The sequence below is a fragment of the Pan troglodytes genome, chromosome 6 (genome assembly GCF_028858775.2).
Source record: "Pan troglodytes isolate AG18354 chromosome 6, NHGRI_mPanTro3-v2.0_pri, whole genome shotgun sequence".
NCBI classification, from domain to species: Eukaryota; Metazoa; Chordata; class Mammalia; order Primates; family Hominidae; genus Pan; species Pan troglodytes.
Window position 1 is genome coordinate 98,012,349 of NC_072404.2, and position 7,164 is coordinate 98,019,512.

At 36.3% G+C, this 7,164-nt stretch overlaps 1 pseudogene; it reads left to right on the forward strand.

The window, feature by feature from the left end:
- Positions 1 to 589: 589 nt before the first annotated feature.
- LOC107976090 (elongation factor 1-alpha 1-like) lies at positions 590 to 2,305 on the forward strand (annotated as a pseudogene).
- Positions 2,306 to 7,164: the final 4,859 nt, after the last annotated feature.

Genomic DNA, 7,164 nt, shown 5'->3' on the forward strand with positions numbered 1-7,164 from the left:
GACTTTTTTAAAATTAAAATCTGATACCTTAAAATGTATGAGTAAAATTATAATTTAGAAACTGGCAAAGATTGTAAATACTTATCATGTTTAACTAAAATTTCGGTTAACTATAGTCAGCTCTGATTTTTTTCTCATTTTCTGTTTATCAAACATTTATAGAGCATTAATTATGCACTATAAAATATTTTAGGTATGAAATTACATACATGATAAGACATGACTCCTCCTCTTAATGTGAAATAAATTTAACACAATGTGATAGACTGTAATAGAGTTTACATACAAAGTGTAATTCAGAATATTTTAAAAAGAAAGCCAAATTTTCTTGGGAATTCAAGGAGGGTCTCACAGAAGAAGGGACATTTGGTTCTTTCTGAAAGAAGATGACAAAAATGAAAAGTAGTCATTTTCTAGGAATATAAGACCCAAGAAACAGAATGTACAAACCATGAAAACATAAGGTGTCATAATATAGAAAACTGATAGTCCTAAAATTTATTTAGTGAATGGTTCTGACTTACTTTTCAACAAATCTTTCTCTGAATCTGTTAATACTGTGTTACTGAATGGTTGGGCTGTCAATCTCCTCTGCCGACATCGGCTTAGCTTAAGTTTACTTGTCAAACAGAAAGGCTTTTCGTTTCATCTGAGACCTACTGAAACAGAGCGCATTTGCATTTTTTGAAAGAGTCCTCTTTGATATTTACAACAATAGGCTGGTATAATATATTTTCCCGTAGAATTAACAAGGAAACAAAAAGTGTTCTATAAAAATAGTAGAGCTTTTTTTCCCCCAGTGGGTTTGCCACCAGAAAACAAGTATTGTGAAAACTACCCCAAGAGCCAAAATGGGAAAGGAACACACTCATATCAGCATTGTTGTCATTGGACACGTAGATGGGGCAAGTCCACCACTACTGGCCATCTGATCCACAAATGAGGAAGCGTCGACAAAAGAACCATTGAAAAATTTGAGAAGGAGGCTGCTGAGATGGGAACAGGCTCGTTCAAGTATGCCTGGGTCTTGGATAAACTGAAAGCTGAATGTGAACATGGTATGACTATTGATATCTCCCTGCCAAAATTTGAGACCAGCAAGTACTACATGACTATCATTGATTCCCCAGGACACAGACACTTTATCAAAAACATGATTACAGGGACATCTCAGGCTGACCATGCTGTCCTGATTGTTGCTGCTGGTGCTGGTGAATCTGAAGCTGGTATCTCTAAGAATGGGCAGACCCATGAGCATGCCCTTCTGGCTTACACACTGGGTGGGAAACAACTAATTGTTGATGTTAACAAAATGGATCCCACTGAGACACCCTACAGCCAGAAAAAATACAAATCCTTAAAGAAGTCAGCAGTTTCATTAAGAAAATTAACTACAGCCCCTGACACAGTAGCATTTGTGCCAGTTTCTGGTTGGAATGGTGACACCATGCTGGAGCCAAGTGCTAACATGCCTTGGTTCAAGGGATGGAAAGTCACTCGTAAAGATGTCAATGCCAGTGGAACCAAGTTGCTTGAGGCACTGGACTGCATCCTAACACCAGCTTGTCCAACCGACAGGCCCTCGCCCCTGCCTCTCCAGGATGTCTACAAAATTGGTGGTGTTGCTACTTTGCCTATTGGCGGAGTGGAGACTGGTGTTCTCAAACCTGGTAGGGTGATCACCTTTGCTCCAGTCAGTGTTACACCTGAAGTAAAGTCTGTTGAAATGCACCATGAAGCTTTGAGTGACTCTCTTCCTCAGAACAATGTGGCCTTCAATGTCAAGAATGTGTCTGTCAAAAATGTTCATTGTGGCAATGTTGCTGGTGAAAACAAAAATGATCCACCAACGGAAACAACTGGCTTCGCTGCTCAGGTGATTATCCTGAAGCATCCAGTCCAAATCAGTGCTGGCTATTCCCCTCTACTGGATTGCCACACAGCTCACATTGCATGCAAATTTGCTGAGCTGAAGGAAAAGATTGATTGCCATTCTGGTAAGAAGCTGAAAGACGGCCCTAAATTCTTGAAGTCTGGTGATGTTGCCACCAAATTCTTGAACTCTGGTGATGTTGATATGGTTCTTGGCAAGCCCATGTGTGTTGAGGTCTTCTCAGACTATCCTCCTTTGGGTTGCTTTGCTGTTCATGATATGAGATGGAGAATTGCCATGGATGTCATCAAAGCAGTGGACAAGAAGGCTGCTGGAGCTGGAAAGATCACCAAGTCTGCCCAGAAAGTTCAGAAGGCTAAATGAGTATCATCCCTAATACCTGCCACCCCAGTCTTACTCAGTGGTAGAAGAATGGTCTCAGAACGGTTTGTTTCAATTGGCCATTTAAGTTTAATAGTAAAAGACTGGTTAACAAAACAATGCCTCATAAAACCTTCAGAGGGAAAGAAGGACCACTTTTTTTTTTTTTTTTTTTTTTGGCAAGTGGCAGTTTTGTTATTAGTTTTTAAAATCTGTACTACTTTTTTTTTTTTTTTGAGACAGAATCTCACTCTGTTGCCCAGGTTGGAGTGCAGTGGCGTGACCTCGGCTCACTCCAACCTCCGCCTCCTGGGTTCAAGTGAATCTCCTGCCTCAGCCTCCCTAGTAGCTGGTACTACAGGCGCTTGCCACCGTGCCCGGCTAATTTTTTTTTTTTTTGGTATTTTTAGTATAGTCGGGGTTTTCCCATGTTGGCCAGGCTGGTCTCCAAATCCTGACCTCAGGTGATCTACCAGCCTCAGCCTCCCAAAGTACTGGGATTACAGGTATGAGCTGCCTCGTCCAGCCTAAAATCAGTACTTTTTTTTTTTTTTTTTTTTTGAGATGGAGTCTCGCTCTGTCGCCCAGACTGGAGTGCAGTGGTGCGATCTTCGCTCACTGCAAGCTCGCCTTCTGGGTTCATGCCATTCTCCTGCCTCAGCCCCCCGAGTAGCTGGGACTACAGGCGCCCACCATCATGCCCGGCTAATTTTTTTGTATTTTTAGTAAAGACGGGGTTTCACTAAAATCAGTACTTTTTAATGGAAACAACTTGACCAAAAATCTGTCACAGGATTTTTAGACCCATTAAAACAAAGTTTAGTGAGAAAAAAATAGTAGAAACCTCAACTTATAAGTAATTGCTTATTGTAAACCATACACAATTGATTCCTAATTTATCAAAAAGTGTGTGGCCAGTTTTTTAAGTCAACTGTTTGGAACTCAGAATTTCCCACAGAAATTGCTTTATACATAGTGATCAATTCATAACCCATTAGAGAAATATCCATATCCTTCAATTAGGTACCAAAAGAATCCATTTGCCACACTCCTTTAAGGGCAGTGATTTAGAATTTTGACTTGGTCTTGCAAAAGGACCCTGAAGCAGGATCTTAGCTTGCCATTCTATTCTGCATTTCAGTAAAAACACAAAGTAAATGGGATAGGAAGGTGTCTGAAGATACATTGGAAAGAAATGAAAGAAATGGAATCAAAGGGGATAAGAAATGGCAGAAAAGGAAAATGTTTTTGGAGGAGTTAGATGAGCTGAATAAGGACACTTCAGGTTATAGCAGCCTCTGTCTTATCTATTGTTTTTGGTTTTTGATGGTTCAGAATTTTTGGGACAGGAGAGATGGTGCTCTAAAGCTGTGCTGTCCAATTTGGTAGCCACCAGACACATGTGGTTATTTAAATTTGAATTAATTAAAATTAAATACAACTAAAATTTATTTCCTCAGTTGCACTAGTCACATTTCAACTACTCAATGCTACGTTTGTTTTGTGACTACCATATTGGACAGCGGAGATACAGAACATTTTCATCACTATAGAAGATGTATTAGGTAAAGAAGCCAACAGTAAGTATTTTAGGCTTAGTGGGCCATGATCTGTGTCTCATATTCCCCTTTTTTCCACAACCTTTACAAATATTAGAAACATTATTAGCTCATGAATTGTACAATAAAAAATTAGAGGCTGGTCACCGTTGGTTAAACCCTGCTCTGGAACATCTCATCCTTTTCCTCTAATGAAGAGCAGTTTAGGAGGTCAGAGGTACGTTCATGATTACAGAGGTTTTCTTGATCCTAAAATGGGTACTTATGCCTCACGTTGAAATTTCAGCAAGAATAGGGGCATGATCCTTTCTACCTCTGCTAAGAACTGTGATTGGTCTATAGATTTCCTCTACCATGCCCTGGTGAGCAGGGCCGTATTTTTAATCTCAGTGCTCATGGATGGTGTTACCTGAGAAAATGTATTACAATGTGATTGCTTTGGAAGCATCAGTCTTTTTGTCCATGGCATTTTCAGATGAATAAATTACTAAAAATACATATTGATGAAAGATTCACATGCTCTGTTATCATTATAATTAATCTAAAAAGACATTCTCTATTTAATGTAATGAAGTGGAACATCTTATAGGGTATTTATGCTCATTTAAAAAAGATATTTTATATTTATAGTGAGAGTTTAAATTTACGTGTATATTTTGCATCATAAAAATGTGATCATTTGCTACTATTCTTCTATTACTAAAGTTCTAAATATTTTCTATTTCTCCTTTAGCTATCACCACTGGTAATAGTAAATATGAAGTTTCTAATCTTAATTTTGCTTTAAAAACAGAAAAGAAAAATTTAGAAAAATTATCTAAAATATTTATGCATTCAGTTCAACAAGATTTGTTAAATATTAGCTATGTGGCAAACACTATGCTAATAAGTAGTATAGTATTATATGTATATTAGTTTGGAGCATAAAATAATTCAACTGTGATTTGACTTATCTCAATAACACATGATGTGTTTGTAAAGTGTTTAAGCACTGTTGGGTGTTTGTCATTCACTACATAGTTTATTCCTCACAAAAATCTCATGTAGAAGACACTATTATTACACCCATTTTAGAAATGAGGCACATTTGCTTACTTCTGCCAGGATCATCTTTTCTACTACTATATGATCCAGAAAAATGCAATAATATATGTGAAAACATCAAGCAGTACCTAGTTCATGATAAAAACTCAAGTATTAAAACTCAAAGCAGTGTGACAGTAGAATATAGTAGTTAGGACTGTAGGCTTCGGAATCAGACTGTGGTTTCAAATGCACTCCAGTGCCAAAACCAGACAATGACATTATAAAAGAGGAAAACTACAGACCAGTATCCCATGAATACAGTGCAACTATCCTCAGCAAAATATTAGCGGATAAAATAAAAGTAATTATACACTATGACCAAGTGGGAATTATCCTAGGTATGCAAGACTGGTTCGACATTTGAAAATTAATTAATGTAATTCGTCACATTAACAGGTTAAAGTAGAAAAATCACATAATCATAACAATAGATGTAGAAAAAGTATTTGAAAAAATTGAACACTCATTTATGGTAAAAACTCTACAAGCTAGAAATATTGGTGGACTTCCTCAATTTGCTAAAGAACATTTACAAAAAAACCCATGGCTAGTATCACACTTAACAGTGACAAACTAGAAGCTTTCTCTCTAAGATTAGGAGTAAAGCAAGAACATATCCTCTCACTACTCATATTCCATATTGTACTGGAAGTTCCAGCTAATGCAATAAAACAACAAAAAGAAAGCAAAGAAAAAAGGAAGTAAAAAGCACACAAATTGGGAAGGAAAAAATAAAATTATCTCTATTCACAGATATCATTATTTATATAGAAAATCCCAAAGAATCAACAAACAAGCCTTGGAACTTATAAGTGATTATAGCAGATTTGCAGGATACAAGGTGATATGGTTTAGCTGTGTCCCACCAAATCTCAACTTGAATTGTATCTCCCAGAATGCCCATGTGTTGTGGGAGGGACCCAGGGGGAGGTAATTGAATCATGGGAGCCAGTCTTTCCCATGTTATTCCTGTGATAGTGAATAAGTCTCACAAGATCTCATGGGTTTATCAGGGGTTTCTGCTTTTGCTTATCTCTCATTTTCTCTTGCTGCCACCATGTAAGAAGTGCCTTTCACCTCTTGCCATGATTCTGAGGCCTCCCCAGCAAGGTGGAACTGTAAGTCCAATTAAATCTCCTTTTGTTAACATACAAAAGTCAGTTGCTTTCCTATATACAAGCAGTGAACGACTGCATTTGAAATACAAAACACAAAGTCATTTATATGAAAATTAAAAACCACACAAAATATGTTTTCCAAAAATGAAATAGGTATGAATTTATCAAAAACATAGAAAACTGTCTGAGAAAAATTATAAAACTCTGATAAAAAATCAGACAATTTAAATAAATGAAAATATTCCCTGTTAATGTGTAGAAAGATTCAATATTCTTAAGATGTCACTTCTTCCTACCTTAGTCTACAGAGTCAATGCATCCCAATCAAAATCTTAGAAAATTATTTTGTGGATATTGACAAACTGATTTGAAAGTTGAAACAGAAATGCAAAAGACAAGGAATAACCAAAACAATATCAAACAGAAATAGTTGGAGGATTGATTCTACCTGACTTCAAGACTTAATATAATGGTATAGTAAGTAATAGAGATAATGTGATATTGGCAAAATAGACAAATAGGTGAATAGCACAGAATAGAGAAACTAGATATAGACCCAGTTAATACAAATGAGGACAACTGATCTTTGACAAAGGAGCAAACACAATTTCTTGCAAAAATCATAGTCTTTAAAAAAAGGTAGTCTATTTCACACACACAAACTGAACATAGACTCAAACCTTATGTTTTTAGCAAAAATTAACTAAAAACAGATCATAGATCTAAGTGTAAAACGAACTATAAAGCTGCTAGAAGATAATATGGAAGAAAATCTAGGTGATCTTGTGTTTAGTGATGACTTTTTAGATACAAACCAAAAACATAATAAAAAAAATACAGAAATAATAAGTTGGGCTTCATTAAAATTAAAGGCTTCTGATCTGCAAAATGTACTATTAAGAAAATTAAAAGATACAAACTTGGAGAAAAACCTTTGCAAAACAAATATCTGCTAAAGGACTCATATCCAAAATAGACAAAGAATGCTTAAAACTCAACAATAAGAAAACAAGCTGTCCGATTAAAAAAAACAGGCAAATTATGAGAACAGACAACTCAACAAAGAAGATATACAGATGGCAAATAGGGTGACATGATGCTCAATATCATACTTAAGGGAATTGCGAATGAAAACAGCAATAAGATA